The sequence below is a fragment of the Callospermophilus lateralis genome, chromosome 4, assembly GCF_048772815.1.
Source record: "Callospermophilus lateralis isolate mCalLat2 chromosome 4, mCalLat2.hap1, whole genome shotgun sequence".
In the NCBI taxonomy this organism is placed as follows: Eukaryota; Metazoa; Chordata; class Mammalia; order Rodentia; family Sciuridae; genus Callospermophilus; species Callospermophilus lateralis.
The window spans coordinates 9,691,054-9,713,091 of record NC_135308.1 but is presented as its reverse complement, the minus strand read 5'-3'; the positions used below and the strand labels follow the sequence as shown (position 1 = coordinate 9,713,091).

General features: G+C 49.3%; 1 protein-coding gene across 2 annotated transcripts in view; it reads left to right on the top strand.

Annotated features, from left to right (window-relative positions):
• The first annotated feature begins 5,958 nt into the window (after window positions 1–5,958).
• Window positions 5,959–22,038, top strand: part of Ptk2b (protein tyrosine kinase 2 beta) — a 107,077-nt gene continuing 90,997 nt past the window's right edge. For both annotated transcript variants that reach the window (XM_076853538.1, XM_076853536.1), the window contains exon 1: window positions 5,959–6,088. The gene's annotated coding sequence lies outside the window, so the exon portion shown is untranslated. The remainder of the gene's footprint in view (window positions 6,089–22,038) is intronic.

Below are 22,038 nucleotides of genomic sequence, written 5' to 3'. Positions count from 1 at the left end.
AAGGAATTTCATTTTGGATTACACCCATGAGGCACCCCCTCCCCTTCATTGCTCTGTGGGAAGATTTTTGTTTTGTTCATTTATTTTAGACTTTTCATTGTGAACATTTTGAAATACATTCAATATTTGGACCAGGATAATTAACCCCAAATGCCCATCATTTATTTTCAACTTTGCTGTTTTCTTTCGTCTCTCCCCTCCACCTTTTTCTTTTGTCCCCCTGAAGCCAGAGAGGTGGAACATTTTAAAATAACATTGTTTTGTTTTCAGGAACCCATTTTAACAACAGGCCATAATCTCCATGGATTGTCATGTATGAGTTATAGTACTAGCAAGGAAATGTACACGCACCACTTCTCGTCCTTTTAACAACCCTCAAAGGTAAATCCCCTTTTAGTAGACAAGGACATTGAGGTTCTGCCTTAATGTGTGGCTAGAACAAAGGCTACATGATAGTGTATTAGTTGGGTAACTCTGAAGGAGAAAGCAACAACATTGTTTTCTTCTTTCTACTCTCACACACCACTCAACAGTCACTTTGGACAGCAGGTATTAAGTCTCCCTACCAACAACTAATTCTCTGATGTAGGACACCAACTGGATGTCCTCTAGTTCAACCCAATGTTGATGCTCACTACCTGGAGATAAAACAAGATCCCGAAGGTTGAGCTCTGGGACATGCAAGACTGCCCCCACTTCAGATGCCCAGCTGCAAGTCCCAGGTTGTGGCCCATGATTCTGACTGTAGACCAGGGCTCCTATGATTCTCCTCCATGTGTTCCATTAATTTGCTAGAGGAGCTCACAGGACCCAGGGAAATACTTGACTTCCATTTGCCCATTTATTGTAAAAGATAATACCAAGAATACAGGTGAACAGCCAGATGAAAGAAATGTGAAGGGGCACGAGAAAGAAGTGTGGACATTCTAGGCCCTCTTTGGGATGCCACCCTCCAGCACCTCTGTGTGTTCACCTACCTGGAGGTTCTCTGTCTTTTTGAGTGTTTAGGGAGCTTCATAGGCATGATCAATTCCATCAACCAATTACAATGGCCCCAGGTGATCACCTTAACTTTTCTCTCCTATCCAGAGCCTGGGGGAGGGCACCCAATGTCCATCCCTCTATCCTGCCTCAGTCTTTCTGGATATAGCCCCCATCCTGCATTTATTTAGGGGCCTCCTACCACTAGTTGTCCTGTTTGTATATAAAAGACACTTATTATTTTGGAGATTTCAATGGTTTTTAGGAGCAATGAGCCAGGAACCCCTGGGATGCCAAATATGTATTTCTTACTTCACAGTATCACAGATGCAGTTCTGGCTATATAACAGAAAGGTCCCAAATGTAGTATCCTGAGCACGTTAAATGTTTCTTTCCTTTAAAAGTTCACCTAGGTCCAGATCTTGCCCAGGGTGAGCATGTGGCTGGGTAGGGACCCAGATCTCATCTCACCTCACTCAGCCATTCTCAACATCATAGACCAAGATGGCTGCTCCAGGTTTTCTTGTCAGCAGGAGGTGGGGAAGGGAATATCGGAGAGTGTGCCCATTCCCTTGAAGGGCAGGATCCTTAGGTTTCATGCATAGTTTCTACTCACCAACCACTGTCCTGCATTTCATCACATGATCACACCTGTGAGGGAGACTGGGAAATGTAGTCCAGATTTTGGGTAGGCTGTGACCTAACAAAAATTTAAAATTCAATTATTAAAGGGAAGGGAAAGAAAATGGATACTGGGGATTAGCAAGCAGTACTTTCATGGGTGGGATAAAAGGGTTCTTTTCAAGTTCAGGATGTGGTTTTGAGTTCTTTATTTTGGACTCAGTTGTGGCCCATTTTACTAAACTCAGTGGTTTCTGGTTAAATTGGAGATAGGCATCCCTCGATTAGGGACTTGAATCATTTTGCCCTTGTCTCCATGAATATTTGCTTTGTGCATTTCTGTTCAGAACATTTATAACCATACTTTCCTTTTGGAATAAAGTTTATTCTAATAGTAAATTTACATTATGTAAATTAAATTCTCTCACCCTCACTGGAGAGGCTCCAGTTACATAGTAACAGCCCCTCCAATGATGGTTTAGATTCAGCTCTGCTCTTTCCTACTTTCATGGCCGTGGACACACTTCCCTTCTCCAAGCCTCCTTTTCCTTTCTGCAAATAATTCCGTCTACCTCAGCTATGGTTGTAGAGGTCAACAGAGGATAAATGAAGGTTCTTAGCACACAGTGAACATTCGGTAAGTTTTATCTGTGTTCAGATATGTGTATAATCTCTCCCACTAACTCTATGCTGTTTAATTCCTACCATTTCTAAAAATAATAACTATAGCATTTTTTAGCATTTTCACAGCTATCATTTAATTTGTGCTTTACAATACCTATGAAATAGGTAGATGTGTTAATAAGCTTCCCATCACTGTGACAGAATGCCTGAGAAAAACAACTTAGAGGAGGAAAGATTTATTTGGGCTCATGGTTTCAGAGCCTTCAGTCCGTGGTCAGCTGGCTCCATTACTTTGGACCTGAAGTGAGGCAGAACATCATGGCAGGAGGCTGTTGGAGGAAAGCTGCTCACCTCATGGCAGCTGGGAAGCACAGAAAGAGAGAAGGAGGGGACTGGGGACAAAGGTCCTCCTCCAAGGACCTACTCCCTCCATTTAGGTTCCACTTTTATAGTTTCCATCACCTCCCAGCAGTCCCTTCAGCTAGGAATTCCTTCATGGATTGGTGCATGGATGAGATCCAGGCCCTCACGAGCCAATCACTTTCCCAAACTTCTACTCCTGGAGATTGCTGCATTAGGGATCAAGCCTTCAACACAGGAGCCTTTGGGGGACACTTCCTATCCAAACCATAACAGTAGAGCAGATAATATTATTCTTCTCATCTTCTAGATTAGTAAGTACAGTAGGCCCCCCTTATCCAAGGAGGACATGTTCCAAGATCCCCAGTGGTTGCCTGAAATCACAAATAGTGCTAAACCCTATATAACCTTTCTTCCTATCCATACATACATGATACATATGTGAGAAACTTTAATATACACATTAGTTAGGTGAGATATTAACAATAACCAATAATAAAATAGAATAATTATAACAACACTATAAGAAAAGCTGTGAAGGAGAGAGTTATGGTCTCTCAGAATATCTAATTATATCCTACTCACGCTTCTTTCATTGGAACATGCAGATAAGGGGCACAATGTGCACAAGCTCAGAGAGTTGGATTCAATTGCTCAAGGTTGCAGCCTCTTCCCTCTTGCTGGGTCCTTCCCATGTGCACTATACCTGCTCCACTGGCTGTTACCTTAAACCAAACACAAAGCGGCCCTCTCTCAGTCGTCCCCTCAATTTCCCCTTGACAGCCAAGCTCATCACAAGAGTTGCCAGCATGTGCTCCCTCCATGTCCTCTTTATGATTCTCATCAGCCCGCCCCATTTGACTTGTGCCTCTGCACAATTGCTCCTGGATAAAGCCTGACTGGCCTCAAGCTCTCTGTTCCTTCGGACTCTTGCCCTCAACAATCATCCATTCCGGTGTTTCCAAATGCCATCCCCAAAGTTTGTCACCTGTGCAGGCTCCTCTGGTCTTGATGACTCCCAGGTCAGGGGTGGGAGCAGGTTAGGAGAGCCCTTTCACAGAAGTCCAGACAACAAAGAGGATCTGAGCCAAGGTGGGGATGACGGAATTAGGAAAAAAATTATTTTAAAAAACAATGATGCTTGGAAAGATTCCCATGATGTGGAGACTACATGGCTTTGGGATTCCGAGGGAGTCATGGATTCTAACAGTGGGTGCTTGGGAGACACTCAGGGATAGGACTGCAGGGGGAGCTATTGGGGCGTGTCTGATGCAGGTTGCAGACCTGAGCCTGCAGCGAGGGAGGGACATCTAAACGGAAAGCCCAGTGGCTAAGGAATGTCTGCCGGGAATCCTTTTCCCTACACTTTCTCTGCCTAGTGATGCAGGCACCGTCCTCTCCCTACCAGGGCCTCCCACACTGGCAGCAGAGTGGATAGAAGGAGAAATGTTGCTTCTCCATGACGTAGGTCATTATCACATCTACAAGGAGCCGTGGTGGTGTATTTTAGAGCACCAATATAAAATCATAGAGTTCCTGACGGGTTGTTTAAAGGATAGGGGACAGGTGGAAATGTGTGACCTGTCACCTTCAAACCTTGTGGCTACACAGGACAGAACCTAAGGAGACCTGAAGGAAGAACTGGTCATCTTGGGAGCTTCTCAAGGTCTCTATATTTTAAAAAACCTTATACTCCTATGCTTCTTGGAGCTAGATTTGGAGCTACAAAGAAGTTCTGAAGAATTGAACAACTGCTGAAAGCCATCTGAAATCTCCCTGAATTAGGTCCAGTGGAGATGAAGTTGTAGTTAACCCACATGGCCACATAGGGGCAGCACACACACACGCACCTCTTCATGAAGTGGTCCCATTGGCTTTGGTCTTATTCCCACTGCACCATCTACCCTCCCGCAGACTCTCAGAACCTCACTCAGGGATCTAACTTTCTTAGCACCTGGCCTTCAGCCTTCATCCTTGTATGCTAGGATGGGAGGGCCATCTACCTCCTGATGCCCTCTGGAGTCTCCGGGCCCGTGTTGTCAGTTACCACCTCAACGTCCCAGCACCTTCCTTCCTACTTTCAGCTTGCCCTATACACCTGCCTTGTCTCTCCAAGTCCTAGTCAAAGTCTCCGACCTGACAAGTTTTTGACCACTGGCAGCCATAGCTTTATCTTTAAGACTGCAAGTGATTGCACAGAGTGTGACAAATCTGTGAGCATAATGACCAAGGAGAGGAATCCAGCAGCTGCATACAATGGGTTTTGAGTGCCACCATGGGGCACATTGTTCAGGCACCCGATATCCAGTTGATGCAGAGTAGCATCCAGGGAAAAGCCACTGGTTGTCCACTGATATGCTTTGAAAAAAAGTGTTGACTTTCTGGTTTTGTTAACAATCAAGTCTGCCTTTTAGTCTCAGAAAATGGGGAGAATTCAAGGCAATCATGTGGCATGAGTGCTTCCTTAGCGCAGTGGTCACATCCCGGACATGTTTGCCAAAAGCCAGTTTTCTGTTTGCTCTCCTGGGCTGTCTGATCTACTCAGTTCAGGGAGGAAATATCATTGAAGTAGCCATATATGCCTGGCTGTCACAGGTGGCTGAGCAGCATGACACAACTTCTGGAGTCGTGGGGAAGGGACTCTGAAGAAGAACTCTGAAACTGTGGGTGACAATGAGTGCATGCCTGCATTTTGACCTTCTGCAGAGTCCAGTTCACCTCCTCCCACTCTGGAGAAAGTCTGGGATCTTTCCAGAGGTGTGAAAGAAGTGTTGCAAGTTGCCCTTGAGTCCCTGCTTCAAATCCCACGGTCCTGAGTAACCGGGTGACCATACCCTTTCTTTAGTTATCCAAGTGAACTGGCATGGGGAGGGACCCCGGGAGAAAACTGTCTGTCTCCTCTGACGCTTCCCGCCTCTGAGCCTGCTAGTCTCAGCTCAGGCACTTGTCCTTAGCATTTAGGTAGGAACTGAACCAGTTTTGACAGCGCCCTGGGTATTCACCTGATGTCCTTCCTGCAAGGGGGCTGAGCCTAGCGTGGATGCAGAGACTGGGACACGGGTGCTGAGAGCGTGACAGGTGACCCTCTTCCACTCCAAACGGCCCCCGGAGGAGTGGGAGGAGGAGGGAGAGGCGGTAGGAACCGGGGGCTCCTGCGGAGCCCATTTGGGTCCGGGGGGCGGCAGAGATGGCCCCAGGTCAGCCCGGCAGCTCAGGGAATTGGCGGCAGCGTCTATTTCAGAGTTTATGGTAAGAGGCAGGAGCAGGCACCGACTGCACACCCCACCCTTTAAGGAAGTGGGGAGGAGAGCGGCAGGGGTGTGGTTAACGACTGGGAGGAGGAGGGGGAAAACACCAACCTGTCAGCCCTCTTACTCAGCCACAGCCTCCGGAGCCGCCGCGCCGTACCTGTCGCGGACCCCGACTCACCTGAACCTGCGCAGCCCCCGACTCACCTGGCCGCGCCCGGGAAGCGGTCTCCGGAGTCCGCGCCTCGCTCTGGGTGAGCTTCCTCTGGCGATTCGCGGCTCAGCGCCGGGTGGAGACTCGGAGGACTGACCGGGTGGAAGGGGCGAGAGCGGGCGGCAGTTCCGGCGTCGGGGTACCTGGCACCAGAATCTAGGGGTTCCAGGAAGACGCGCGGCTGACCCAGAGAGTGGGGGTCGCGGTGCGGCGCACGCCCCGAGCTCTCTGGCCTTCCGCTGGGGGCCAGAGGTTCTATTTTTGGAGTTAATTTGAGTCTCAAAGGTGTTTTCCCTTTCTGTGCTCTTGACCTAGACAGGGGAGCTGGGGCCACCGGCACCAAGGGACGGAAAGCTTGAGCCTCTAAAGGTCAGAGCCAGAGCCGAGAGCCAGTTGGGGGCTTGGGAATCCAACTTCAGCTCCTGCCTGGGACCTCGGCCCTTGCCCCGCCCTGCTCCATTCTCCCGGCCCTTCAGCACCCCCTGGGGTCACATTCTTCACCCACCCCATCCCACTCCACTCTTCCAGGTATTTCTTGTCTCCCTCCCAGTTTTCTGAACCCAGAGCTCTGACTGGAAGCAGGCTGGGCACTGCAAGGGGGACTCAAGCCTAACTCCCAATTCCTGGTGTGTGTGCTCGGTTCTTTCTGAAGCTGTCTTCCAAATACCCCTCAAGGGTTAAGCTCTGGGCTGCTTGCTCCTGCTGTCAGGCTGTGCGTGGGCAAAGCTTTGGGTGGGTGAATATGGAGCATATGGGTGATGTTCTGAAACCCACCAAACGCTGCCACCTGCCCTAACCCTGGGCCATATGACACCAGAATGTCCCCACTCCCAAGGGGCAAGCTCCAACTGAGATCATTTAAGGAACCAAGTTGGGACCTAGGGGTGGCCTTAGACAGCAGGACTTGGAAAACAGAGGCAGAAGAGGTTTAGGCAGACCTGCAGCTAGGCTGGCCTCATGAGAGCGTGAACAGGGTAAGGGGTGCCAGGAGTTTCCCCCATGTCCTAGCTGTTCTCTGCTCACCTGAAGGGCTGTTGCTACCTAAGCACTGCTGGGGGTAGGAGGGCAGGGGAGAGCAGGATGCAGCAATGAAAAAGTGACTCAGGACAGAAGAGAGAAAGGAAGCAGTCACTCAGAAGACCCAACTTTGGCAGGACAGTCTGCATTCATTCATTCTCTTACTGGCTTCTCACCTGCAACCAGGTGCTGAGGCTAGGTGCAGGAAGGCAGGGTGAGTCTGACATGTCCCTTGCTTGCCAGGACAGAGTGGGGAAGAGCAGGGCATGCCATGGGAAGGGGCAGAGTGCAATCAATCCAGTGCTTGGGTGGGAGAGCAGAGCCAGTCAGGGATGGCCAGGAAGGGTTCCTGGCACAAGTGGCTGTAAGTCAGGACTGAAGGATCTATAGGAATTAGCCAGGAAAGAGGAAGAGGGGGAAGAAGACGGCACAGAGGAGGGAAGTGTAAATATCAGAGGCCAAAAGCAGCAAGTTAGATGCAGCTTGACAAATGGTGGAACTGAAAGTAGCTTGGTTAGTTGGGAGCCTAGAGAGCGCAGGGGCGAGGGGAAGCTGTGAGGTAAATTGAGACAGCTCCCCAGAGCCTCTGAAGGCATGCTCAGGCTGCCATGGCAACTCTTGTTGGAGCAAAGCTTGGGACCTGGAGCCCAGCATGAGACTTCCCAGCATGCCTTCAACTCTGGGATGAAGGTGCCAGATTTAGCAAATAAAAACATGGGACACTCAGAATTTAATTTCAAATAAGCATATTTGAATATTTGGTTTCAGTATGTCAATTCAAAAATTTGGGACATACTTATACCCATACTAATGCTTATTCACCATTTATTTGCAATTCAGATCTAACTGGGTGTCCCGTATCTGTCTGGCAACCTTTCTCTAAGTTGGAGTTCTTCTGGGAAGTCAAAACCGGGAACTGCCTTGCTGCCCTGAGACCGTCTCAGGATACATTTATCTTGTATCCAAATTCTCCCGGATTCCATTTTGGAGTTCCATCACTGAGTGACCTATGATGATAAAGATGATGATGGTAGTGAAGAAAATCAATTCCTTGGTCAGCTCATTTGTCTATAGAGCTGGAGGAGGGTGGTGCCTCAGAAAGAAACTGGGCTTCAGGGCCCTCTAGGGCTGGATTCAAATTCGTGGAAACCAGTTAACTTCTCTGAGCCTCAGCTCCTGCTTATGGGGAGGATGGGTGATAGTGCACTATGGAAAAAGTGGTCCATATTAATTCTTATGACACATTCACAGAGGGTGACCAAAACAGCACCCACAGAGTGCTTGGGCTCCCTGATTTTGATCCATGAAGCCCTCAGAAGTGTTGGGGGAATATGTGTAGGGTTGTTCCTGATTGGGGGGATAGTCCCTGGGCAAGGGAGGGAGCTGGTGTTATTTTCTCAGGGCTACAATACCCATCTACATGGCCTGTTTCAAGAAGAGGAGATACCTAGGCTTGTCCTTGGAGGGTGGCAGGTAGGCCAAGTGGGAATGACTCAAAGCCCAGTTAGCTGAAGGGAACTGTGAATGAATTAAAGGAGAATCCACATCAGACGCCTAACAATGCCTGATGCTGACAAATTCTTCATAAAATGAGGCTTTGATTATTCGTAGTTTTATAATGAGCTCCTTATTAGAAAAGTGGAGCTCTGGGACAGAGGGAGGAAGGGTGCCTTGTAAACCAGGCTTTGACTTTAATAAGACCATTTGTAAGGACAAATTAGGGGCTTCCTGAAATGGATCCTGGAGGGACTTAGAGTCTGTTAAGAGAAAGAGGAAATGGAAAGTGTGTCTACCTTGTGGGAACTGCTGGGTTATAAAGTGTCCCTCTTTCCAGTGGTAAATCTCCCCATCCCCCTGCCCAGCAATAAGTATTTTTGACACTAGTCTTTTAGGGCAGCATTTGCCAAGAGTGTTCAGAAAGACTCTGTGCCATGAGATAGTTAGAGGTGCCCCATTGGCAAAACATTCAAATGAGGTGTGGCATTCATACTGGCATGGCCAAGGTATTGGTAAGTGCTGCTGAGTAAAGTACGCGTCACGGGTTTTAGGCAAGCACTCATTGAAGGCAGCCTAGAAACCTTGAAAATTTCTAAAGGATGTGGCAGTAGGCATGTAGTGAGTGTGGATGGGGCACAGGGCAGGTGTCACACAGGACTTCTGAAGGTATTGTTTCTCCTCTACCCAGGACCAGCCTGTCTCGTCCTGGACTTAGCTGTGTCCACCTCAGAGATCTTTGGGGTACAAGCTCTTGTGTGCGACTCTCCTGGCATCACCATCCTTCCTTGAGAGACTCCCTGTGTTGTCCTAACCCTTCCCCTGAAGCTTATATCCCTGTCCCTGCTAACAGTATTTCCACATCCCTAAAGATGCTGTTAAGGCTAGGGGAGGGGATATGGTGGTCCCCCCGTGGACCCGCGTGTGGGGTCTCTCAGATCTAGTTTTCGCCATGTGGGCCTGGCCTCCTGGGTGAATGGTGGTTACACGGGGGAGATCACAGGAGCAGAAGTCAGTTGTTTGAGGGTAGGGTACTGAGCAGTCTGGCTTCATGACCATTCCTCGTAGAACAGACCAGTTGCAGGGCACAGGAGCGAGAGCAGGGGCACAGTCTCTACCAGCCTCATGTGTGCTTCCCTCCTAAGCAGGCCAGTGGTCAACAGCCCAGGCTAGGAATCAGCATGCCTGGGTTCCAGGCCCAGCCCTGGGACTCTCTGTATGACGCTGGGCAGGTCGTTTAGCTGTAGTTTCCTCATCTGTAAGATATCCCTATCTTATGGGGCTTTGGTAAGGCTGGGGTGAGATAGTATACACCGGGGGCACACACCAGAGATGACACTAGCATGACCCTAAGCAGATGGGACAGGCACTCTGCTGTTTCAGGATCACCCCAATAGTGCCAGATCAGGGGGACTATGGGGGTGGAAGAGGCAGGTCTTCAGGGGGCTGTGACATGTACCAATGAGTACAGACTATTATTTCAACATTTTCGCACCCAGAGGGCCTATTCACAGTTTAATACCCTCAGCTGCACATGAAACATTCAGTCCAGTAACAGGCACACGGTGGGTGCCGAGTGAATGTTAGCTGTTCTGTTTTGGCTTGTAGCTGGATCTGAGCTTGTGGGAAGCACTTTATTTATTTATTCAGTTAGTTAGTTATTTGGTTCCTAAGGCTGTGGGTCACCTTCTTGGAGGCAAAGACATCTTCCCTGGGAGCTGCCTCATGGGCACACATCAGGCACTTAACAGTATTTACTCCTGCCCGTCCCCCTCCCAGTCCACTGCACCTTGGGAATAGCCAGGCCTAATTGACTCTTTAGCCAACAAAGACACTGTCCAGCGATGCCCATCAGGAACTGGAGCCCCAGTGATCATTGAAAGTATTCAGAGAGCTGACAGGAGAAAATGGTGCCTGTCCTTTCTGGGCCTCTTCATTACTGTGTGCAAAGCTCTGAGCTGTGTGAGGGGGTGGGTTGGGGGAGGGGACGGCTTTTTGAGTCACTCTGCTGTTTCCCAAGGTATAATTATTACTCACGATGACAGTTTGATTAAGAGAGCAGACTCCAGGCTGCATATTCTGATGCACTTTTTACCTAGACGCAATGGGCAGATGAAGAAAACGGCATGGTTTTATTTTTAAGAGACTCTCCAGGTGGGCTGCAGGGATGGGCACTGCTCTAGGTTTTGGGGTCTTCTCCAGCTCTTCCCTTTTCCCCATGTTAGGGCGGGATTGGAGCCAAGATCCACAGCCACCAACATCCATGGAAGGAAGAGGGTTCCCCTTTTGCATCTTGGCTAGGGTCGCTAACATTTCCCCCCTCTCTCCAGCTGTCTCTTCCTTTTAATGTTCTGAGCCCCCACCCCCAGAGTCTGGCAACAAGAAGATCACTCACTGACCACAGGACAGGTCTCCCTCCACAGCGGGCCAGCTCTCCCACCCAGGCTTAGGGCTCTCCATTTTCCACGCTCTTTCTCTTGCGGCGGGTCTTCCACCTGACTCTCTGAGACTTCCCCAAGCCAGGGCAGTCCCTCTGGTGCCCACAGGGTTCAGGAGGCTCTCTCAGCCCCTTTGGGAATTGCACCCAGGGTGGTTTTGATCTTCAGGGGTTCCTGTCCCAGCTGCGTGGGACAGGCCAGGCTGCAGTCCTGGCCCCTCGAGGAGGTAGCACACCTTGTCCTGGTTTCTAGTTAGTGTGCTTTGTTCTCCTGACCACTTCCTCAGGCACCCAAAGCTCCTCTTTGTTCTGCAGGAGTGTGTAGCTCTAGAGTCTTTCCATGGGGCCTCACCACCCACCACCCCAAGGGCCTGCTTCTTACAGGTTCCAAGAGAGCTGATTCTGCTGCACTCTTGGCAGCATCCGGTCTGTCCCCTTGCTGTGGCACAGGTGGTTGGTGCTGATGTACAGAGCGGTCAGTTGAGGCCTTTGCAAGGGACTCACCACAATTCCCATTCCTGAGCCCCAGATTCCACTGCAGCCACAGGCGGGGCTCTCTTGGGAAGTGGAAGGAAGGTCCTGCTCACAGCCTGGGCACTGGCTTCTTCTGCCTGCTAGCTGTGTGACCTTGAGTGTCTCTACTCTTCTAAGCCTCCCTTTCACGTTTGAAAATGAAGACTTTGTCCCACCTCTTTTATGGGGTCCTTGAGAGAAATACACTACTTGTGTGAGGATGCTCCAAAAAAAACCCCCATAGGAGTTGGCTCAGGGAATTGAAAGAGTTTGGGGACAGAATGATGTGCGGGCCTGAGTCTTGACTGATTTTTCCAGGTAATGGAACTGCTCTGAACTGTCCTCTCCTCCTGGAAACTCATTCTGGGCCTTCATTGAGTGTCCCTCCCCTGTACTCTCAGAGTTCCATCTTTTCATCCAAATTTGAAGGAGTCTGTCTGTCCTCGCAGGTTTACAGTCTGGCATGGGAAGCAGTGCGTGGAGGTGAATAACTGGCAATGTGTGAATTTGCAGTGGCATTACAGGGGCACAGGGTGCTAGGAGACTAGACGACAGGAAGACTGGTTAAGGAATGGGACAGAGCCTCATGAGGGGTGGCATTTGGGAAAGCTCTGAAAGGACAGGTAGGATTCAGCTGTGGGGACTTGGGAGGCTGATGTGGTCAAAGAAGAGTGTAAATAAAAGCAGAGAGGTGGAAAGGCCTGGTCTCAGTGACTCATTTGGGGCGGAGCCCAAGATGGCAAATGACAACAGAAAATGAGGGTGGAAGTGAGGTGGCCTGGATCTGGAGGCGGAGGAGTGTGGGACACCACGGGATTTTATCGGGAAAGCGGTGGAGAGCTGTTGGAGCTGTTGCCTTGGGTGGAGGGGCCTCCGTCAGATTCAGGAAGTGGTGCGGAGTGGATTGGAGAGTCGGGAGCTTGCGCTTGCTGGATAAGGGACTTCGCAGTGGCTCAGGTCCTGAGAGTGAACACATTGTGTGGCTTGGGTTGATCGTGGGGTCTGGATGGTTTCTGTGTATCAACTGGAAGCTTCTACTTTCTCAGAGCCGAAGTTGGTTCTTTGGACGAATTAGAAAACTATAGGCTCGTGGGAACATCAAGCGGTGTAGGCTCTATAGGTAATCTCCCAGTTCTCCTGAATTCTCTCTTTCTTCCATGTTCTCGATTCACACCTAAGTCCCTTTCCGGGGGCCTCACCTTGGAGGCGCTGGGTGCTGATGACTCCCAGGTTCTGCCTCCCCCAGGCCCTGCTCGGCCTCCCTTGAGAAGCTCATCTTAAATGCTGCAGCTTGGAAATGAGACCTGTCTTTCTCTCTCCCCAGAGCATGTCCTCCTCCTGCAATCTGCCTTTCCCTCTGCAGTGCTTGTTCTCCCGCAGGCTGGGTCGAAAACCATGGCTGTCTCTCCCTTACCTCTCTGCCTTTGCTCTTCTCTGCTCATATCTTGCCCATCACTAAGTCCCACAGATTCTTTCTTCATGCCTCTCATTCCTTCCTTCCTTACTCAAGCCCAGGCCTTATTACCTCATGTTACTAAATAGTTCCTAAGGGCTTCTCTTCGGATCCCTCGAAAGTTCCCCAGTGCCTCTAGTCAGATCTAGATTCCCTTAAACTTACCCTGACTTTAATATCCCCTTCTAACCCAATGTCCCTGTACTTTCCAAAGGAAGCCCTTTACCCCAGCCAGCCTGCTGCGCTCCCTGGTGACCACCAAACCTCTGCAGAGTCCTGGGTCCTGCCTGGAGCACCGCCCCTGTCTGTGTGCCCCAGTCCCCAGTCCTGCAGACTCGTCCCTCAGGACTCGGTGGCAGGCCCACCCATTCAAACCCCAGCTCCACTGCAGCCTCCAGGCTTCTCTGTGTTCCCTGAACTCCCAACATATATCAACTCAGCCTGCTGCTAAATTCCCCCAAGACAGGGAAACACTTTTCCTGTTGTTCTCCTTCCTTCTGTCCTCAAATTGCGGGGCTAGACGATGCCATTTCCCTGGGCCGAGAGGTAGGACCCCGCCCCCGCTGCACACTCAGCCTGCTCACCTGCACAGACACCCTCAGCCTCTTCCGCATTCCCTGCACTGAGCGTCACAACAGGCCAGTTGCGACATCCACACGGCAAGGCAAGGACCGTATCCCAAGCCTCTTGAGTTCTCACCCCAGGGACAGGATGCCCTCCTAACCCCTCCTGAAGGCGGAGACTTCCGGTAGCCCAGAGAGGAGTCATGGATCTGTCCCCAAGTCTCCCCGTCTGTGAGGTCCTGCTCTCTCTTCTCTTTTGTCCTCTGGTTTTGAGCCCTTCTGGGCCCTGGTGAATGACAGGAGACAGGAAGCGGGTGGGAGTGAAATTCACCCCAACTGAGGGTGAAATTGCAGTGGGAAAACAGGAGAGAGACTCGTGGGGGTAGGGAAGCAAGGCTTTAGTGACCTGGACTTTGACCTAGCAGTGTGCACAGACTCGCCGCTGTGGTCCCTGGACTCTGAGCCCTCAGCTCCTCCGTTCCCAGGAGGTGAAAACACTCCATGCGCATTAACTTCCTCATCTATAGGGGAGGCTTCCATTGTCCCCAGTGTGACCACTGGGCCCTCTGCCTCCATCTTTACCTGACTCTCCTTCGCCCGGATGGGTCACCTGAGAAAGCCTGAGTGAGCCTTAGGATTCTCATTTGTGTACACGATAAGAGGGTTGGGGACTTTTTTAACAAGAGGAAAGCTTTCTTCAAAGCAGATCGTGGGTGGAATCCCCGTATATAAACCAGGTGAGAATAGACCCATCCAGAGCTGAAGTGGGGAGGGGAGATGCCTTAGCTCCTCTCCATAGTGGCCCCTGGGGTCATCTTATGAGGTCTATGTTGAGGGGGGGTGTATACATTGTTAGGGGTTCCATTAATTATGGGGGGACTATAAATGTTGAAGTGGGGTTATATACATTGTGAGGAGTAGTGTACATCATTGGAAGGTTGTATGTAATGTTTGGGGTGCTGTATGCATTGTTAAGAGATCGTTTATGTTATTGGGGGTATACCATTATTGGGGTTTGTATATATTGTTAGGAGACTGTATACATGAACCTCTGGGCAAATGCAAAAGTTCATAGCTTTCATCTGACTCTCCAAGGAGCATGTGACCCATAAAGATTAGGAAGGCCTCTTATAAGATGTTCTCAGCATTACAGACCAATCATACCCATGGCCATAAACTTGGGCTCCTCTTTAATTCCAGGCTGAAAGCCCAGTGGACAACAGAACCACACTGTTCTGATGGCCATGATCGCTGCCCCAGGATGTAGCCTGGTGCCAGACACCTGGGCGTCATTCAATGTATACAGCATGCACCTGAGTGTTCTCCTAATAAGGACGGCTTTTAAAAAAAGAAAAACATTAATTTGAATATGTAAACTTGTTAGGATAGTATTTTATATATTATTTTAGTGATGGACCTTTTAAATCACATACAACATAAAACAATACATTATCTTAAAAATACTGCATCCCCAATGCTCCCTGATATGGATGGCTTTGAGCAGTTTGCCCGTCTGTGATGCCAGCATCCATCTCAACACTAGGGCCCTCCTATATCAGCTCTTGGTTCTGCACATACCTCCATTCCCGTAGTCTAGGGAGAACTGGCTGTTTCTTATTAATCCAGAAGGTATTTATTTTTTAATAAAAGCCTTTTTGAGAAATAATTCACATTCCATAAAATTTACCCTGTAAAAATGCACAATTCATTGGTTTTTCAGATTGTGCAATCATCACATTACTAATTGCAAAATGTTTCATCACTCCAAAAGAAACTCTGTCCCATTAGCAGTCAGTCCCTCCAGCTGCTGGCAACACTAATCTACTTTCTATTTTTATGGAAAAACCTTTTCTGGTCATTCCATGTAAATAACCTTTTGTGAATGGCTTCTTTTATGTATCATGTCATAGTATTTATCAGCACCTCACTCTTTTTCATTGATGAATAATATTCCATTGTATGGATATGCCACATTTAATTTACCTTTTCATTCACTGATGAACTTTTGTGTTGTTTCCTCTTTTTAACCATTATAAATAATACGTCTATGAACAATCATGTGCAAGGTTTTTTGTTTTCATTTCTCTTAGTTATATACATAGGGGTGGAGTTGCTGGGTCACATAGTAGCTCTGTGCTTATCATGTTGAGTAATGACCTAACTATTTTCCACAGCATTTGCATTATCTTCTATCTCCATGAGCAGTGCATCATGGGTCCAATTTCTCCACATTTCTGCTGACACTTTTTGTTGTCTGTGATTTTGATTTTAGTCAAAAAGGAATCTTAGTGGGGATGAAGTGTATCATGATTTTCACTTGTGTTTCCCTGGTCACTAATGATATTGAGCCTCTTTTCATGTATTTGTATGTCTTCTTTGGAGAGATGTCTATTACAATTTTTTAGAAAGTTTTTATTTTTATCCCAAGTGCCCCCCCCCAAAAAAGAGGTTATTTATTTTTGATGCCCACAATCTAACCACTTAGTTCATTGCTTTTACAAAATGCCCTTCTATAGGTTTATGACATTTAGCATTAGTTTTGATAAAAGTCACTGAATCTCTATCATAGTAGTACCCCACCTCCTTAAAAAAAGACAAAACCATTCTATCAAATGACCTTTGTAAGCACCCCAAACTAGCAAAACTACTGAAGTGGTTCCAGGCAATATTTTTTCCCCAGTCTATTTTTGTTTAAAATAAAGCAGTTGAGAAAGCAACCCATAATATGAAAGATCTGTAAGGATTTGACTATAGAATTCCTCATTTTTGACAGATAGTTAGGGAAGGAGAGGTTTACCTTATATTTTACCATATGTGACATTGAAACACAAATGGGTGTTGGATAGAAGAATGTGGATGTGGATGGATGGAGGGATAGTGGGTGGGTGGATGGATGGATGACAGACAGATGGATGATGGACAAGCAGACTAATGAATGAATGAACAAGAAAAGGGATGCAAGCCAGTAAACCAGTGAGTGGAAAGCCACGGCAGTCTTTCCCTCTTTAGTCAAGATTTTCTGGGGGCTGGGGCTGTAGCTCAGGGGTAGAGTGCTTGCCTAGCACAGGTGACTAGGTTCGATCCTCGGCACCACATAAAAAATAAATAAATAAAATAAAGTTATAAAAAATGCTAAAAAAAGATTTTCTAATATCCACTTAGAAAACTGGCATTAGCCTTTAACTTACATTTCATAGAACTGTATATAAAAGAGTTTTTAAAACAGATTTGTGGTTACAGTTTAGAAGATGCATTTTCTGTTGCCTCATATATCTTGACTATGTTCCTTTAAAATGGGGGAACCTGAGGCTACCCAGTTTCTGGATGTGGTCAAAACTCGGTGATCAAGTGATGTAGCTTCAGATTCTTTGTCACTGGAGAGGACCTTTGTGTCTGTGATTCACACAAGGATGTTGGGTTTGCCTTATTCAGGTCCTGTCCACACTGAGTCCCTGCTCTTTCCCCAGGCCCCTTTCCTTCTCCCGCCTCGGCATGGGATAGTCTGGTCATCTCAGGGACCAAACTCACCATGATTCACTACCAGCTTCCACAGAGAGACTCCCTTCCCCTTCTTCCCCTTGGTCCTCCCCGAGAAGACTACGGGAGCTGGCAAAGGGAACTTGAAGTCTGGGGTGAGAGTGAGCCAAGCAAAGAGGAAGAATATCAGTTAAGAAGATAAGAAGGGAGCTGTGGCCAGACAGGAAAGAGTGGCAGGCCTAGTCCCACTCTCCAGAGATGACTTTTAACGGCTCAGACCCTGAGGGAGAAGAAGGGAAGCAGCTTGAAGGGCAGGTTCCTGTGAAGCTGGTGCTGGGAGCTGCGGTGGGGGGAGCAACTGCAAAGGGCAGTGTGGACAGGGCCGGGACCCCTTCCTGTTCCAGGGCGGGGAAGGGGGTTGGAACTAGGGCTTCAGATGTGCATGGATCAGATGAGCATCCAGATCCTTTCTGCAGGACTTTAGTCCACTTCTCGGTAGAACTGAGTGTGTTCCAGTGGAGTGACAGCTAGTCCTTCCAAGCTGTGTCAGAGTGTCCACCTGTCCTCCAGGTGGATGTTTCCCTGGATTTTGAACATCTGCAAGGAAAAAGCCCTTACTCTTCCCCAAAGTCATGCTTCCTTTTTCAGGGGTGTGGAGCTGGTGGCTTTGAAGCAGTGAGTCTGGTGACCCACGATTCCAGTCAGCCCTCTGTTTTGATGAGTTTCGCATCTGCCAGTTCATCCAACAGTGGATGTAACGGGGCCTACGATGTTCACATCTGTACAGAAGGTGTGCACATTTGTTTTCCTTACACTGCATTGTTACTATTTTAACAATGCAGTGTAAGGACTATTTACGTAGCACAAACACTGTATTAGGTATTATAAGTAATATGCAGATGAGCTGAATGTACAGGAGGATGTATACAGGTATGCAAATATGGAAATACTGTGCCATTTTATATAAGGCAAGGGACTTGTGCATCCATGGGGTTGTTATCCACCGTGGGGGATGGGGTCTCAGGACCGGTGTCCTGTGGACACCAAGGATGACTGTATTTACTACAGATCAGGAGCTATGCTGATCACTGGGGATGCAGAGGGGAGCAGGAAACTCCCCTCAAGATGAAATAGCCATGCACGCAGTCACGTGAAAACCAATTGTGCTGCCAGACAGCGGTGCAAATGCCATGGAGCCACCAGGCCAGAGCTACCAGTGTCCCCAAGGCAAGGCTCAAAAGGCATCACAGATGAGGAAAGGTGGTGAAGAGTGGATAGAAGTGACCCGGGCAGTGGATAGAAGGACCCTGCAGGTCTACTGGGGATGCTGTGAACAGCCCAGGGGGCTTGGATCTAGCAGGACCATGGTGGGAATAATCCTGGCGGGATGCAGACAGGCCTTCTATCACGGTGGCTTGCCATTGACATTATTCTCCAGCATCAGGGAGCTGTGGGATGTGTAGGATAGGATATGGAGCTGTACGAGTTTTCATGCAGAGGAGAGTCAGTGTTTTGTTTTGGAAAGGAGGACGCTGGCCCTGGGCCAGAGGAGTGCTTGTGCCAAGCACAGAGAAGCTCTGGGTGGGAGATCTGCAAACAGGCATTCTGGGGTGTGGCCAAGGGCAGCAGGCAGGGCCGGGCCTGTGCACAGCCACAGGAAGTCAAGCCCTCCAGGGGCATGGTCAGGTCCACAGTGCCTGCTGCCTGCTGCCAGACAGGCTGGTGATCAGGGCTGGTCCCAAGGAAGAGCCCACTTTCTGCTTTCTTCCCCTGTACTCGTGTTTGCAAGAGGGGCGTGGAGAGAACAGCGGGCCTGGCCAGCTGAGCAAGATGAGACCTGCCTCCAGCAGGAGGCACGGAGGGTGGGACGTGCTTACTCCACAGGATGGGGAACCCACAAAGAGCACACCTACCTGGAAAGCTCGGGGGTGGCCAGGCATGTGTTTTTGCCTGAGAGTTGGAAGGGCAATTGCATGGGAATGCTGAAGCCAGAGGATGTCCAGGACAAGGCTCTGGGGGAGGCTGAGGGCTTGGGCAAGGACAGAGGCTGGCATTCTGCCTCCCCTGCCCCCTCCCAGAGCACTTGGCTGCTGCATCCAGTTGTGCCTGGCACATGTTTTCTTGAGATAAAAATTATTTTTCGCAAGTACACGCCTTGCTAAATGGAGTGGTGGGAAGGCAGGGGCCTTGCTTTGTGCCCTTTGCCTCCGAATCCAGCAAATGTGGAGATTCACAGCTTGCACTCAGGGCACGTTCATCCACATCTGAGGCAGTTTTAGGGAAAATACCTAAGAAAAAAAGTACAAATGTGGAGATGGTTTCCAGTCCCTGTGGGAACAAAAGGTATCGGAGGGATCCAGATTCAAACAAAGTCTCATCAGCTGGTGAGGGGAATGCAGGCAAAGGGAACCCTGGGCCTGGGATGAGGTCACTCAGGTGGAGAATGTCCCAAGGGAAAGCATATGTGATGACCCAGGGGAGCAGGTGGCAGCGATGGCCACTTCACTGACCACACAGTGCCATAAGGTCCTCCAGTGTAGAATGGGGGTCATGCTTCTTCAAGGTCTCAGAGTCACCTGGAGGAGCTTCGAAACCCAAGTCCACAACTCCAGCTCCAGGGTTTCTGATAGCATGTGGAGGCTGGGGCTGAGAACTGTACATCTGACAGGGTGGCAGGTGGCCTGAGGGTGACAGGTTGGGAACTACCTGGGCACAGGCCCTGTAGGACAGCACCTCAGCTACCTTTCCACTTTCCTTCCTCGGGGGTGTGCATTTGAGGCCCCTCACCCTGGGGTGCCCTTCTCACATTCCTGTGCCTGTCCACGGAAGGACTCAGATGGCCATTTCTCCCTCTTTCACTCAGGTTTGCTCCTAGAGTTCCAAAGATGGTTCTGACGCCCATCCTGGTTGAAACACTCTGCCATCTGTCTTCCCACGGTGCCCTGACCACCAGGGCGGGTGCCCTGACCACCAGGGCGGCTGGCCTGGATTGCCTTTGTCCACAGTGTCGTCTCAGACAGGACCCCTCCCCTGGATTCCCACCTTCCCCCTGAATGGATTCTTGTCCCTGAGTCTGCTGGGACTTTCCTTCTGCCTTACTGTACCCTATATTTTAGATATGACTTTCCCAGTTAGATGTGGGATCCGGGGGACAGAGTCAAGGGCCCCTGCCCCTCATGGGTCATAGTGGAGACCGTGTTCCACGAGGGTCGGCTGAACCAAGAGAGGAGCTGAAAGCAAACCAAAACCAGCCAAGAGCGGTTTGCATTGGCCCTTGCTGGCCACCTTCTGGAGATTGACCTACAGAGGTCTAGGTGATGGGGAAGGGGTGGCCATTGCAGAGCCCACCACGAGATGAGGTGGCCCACAGCCAGAAGGGTGGGCTCCTCAGCCTCGAAAATAATGCAATTACTAATCTTCTTACTCAGGGAACTGCCACCCCCAGAGCTGTATTAGGAATGTTTTCCTCCGGCAAAGAAATGTGCTGTCTTTGGTATCCAAGCCTGCCTCAGGAATTTCATTTTATGATTGATCCCTCTTTTTTTTTTTTAATTGTTGACTTTTTTCCCTTCATTCCTGTACTTCTTCCAGATCCTTTCCTTCCGGATCTCTCCGTCAACACAGCCAAGCCTTCCCCTGCATCCCTTCAACACTCACATGACTTCCAAACACAGTTGCTCTGCACCAGGCCTGTCTTCATTTCTTGTCCCTCATTCCTCTCCAGCAAAGCCACCGTGTCCTCCAGGTCCAATGGTATCCCCTGACCTGCAGACCCCACATGACCTGAGTCCCAGAAACCTGCAAGATGCATCTCTGGAACACCTGTCTAATAAAATGGCAGCGTCATCTTGGAGAGAATTCAGTTCACATGATGTTCTTGAGCTGGTTTCAGTTCAGCTTCTCCACAGAGGTGCTCTTGGAAACCGCCCTTCAACTTGTACCTAATTCATTAACCATTACCATTATCCCCTGAATTCCGGCCTTTCTCCTAAAAAAAAAAAAAAAAAAAAAATCCCTCTGAGTACATGTCTCAGATTGGAGAAAGGACTCTTAGTCTTGGTTTCTGATCCTGTCTTTCATTTTCCAGGAAAATGGCATGTGTGTCCCCTCAATTATTTGTGTGTCCGCTCTGCTATGTCCCTCCGGGCCTCCCTGCCCCAGCACAAAGTTGGAGCTGAAATTTTTGCTTTTTTAAAATATGGATCAATAAGTCTCCCGGTTTGGGGTGGGGGGACATTGGTTTTCACTGAGGCAGTTCTCCAGTCTATCAGGGAGGCAGGCCGTAAGGCTTGGATCAGACTCAAGCTCAAGGCATGGCCCTTCTACTTCCCAACCATGTGACCTTCAGCCCTTCTCGGCCCCTCTCAGCTCAGCTTTCCTACCTGCTAAATGCTCATGGTAATCGTGTTTTTCCTACAGCAATATTACAGAGATTAAAAGGAGATATTGGCATTCATAATGCATTATACGGAATAGGTACTTGATCCATTAGCTATTGTGTGTATCGGTGGCCACCACAGCACTAGAGGACAGAAATGTGTGTACCTGAAAGGTCAGTGGGGCGTGCCCCTTGCCTAGCTGACCACACTTGGGGCAAACCCCAGCTCCTCAGCCGGTGTCAGCCCCAGGGCCCCATCGTGATCTCTGCTGGTTCTAGGGCACTCCCTGCTCACCGTCTCTGTACTGACCTCTTGTTTAGCCAAGTCACTCCAAGGTGCACAACTCAGCTCTTTCACCAGTGACCCAGGAAGTCACAGACCAGACAGAACACTGATGATTTTGTGGGCTACAGAGGAGAAAAGGAGAGAGGGAAGTGGGTGATGTGAGGGTGCGTCGCAGTCACCCCGCCTCTGGCCCCTCTCTCCTCCTGCCTTTCCCTCCTCTCACAGAGCAAGGCACTAATTCCCCCCACCCCGGCTCCTGGAGCCTCACCTTCTAGCTTTAATGGGGCAAATTTCTACACAAATACTTTTCTTCCTAGAGGGACTTCTGTCTCCATCTCCTCCTCATCTCTTATAAGTGTTTAAATAAGGATT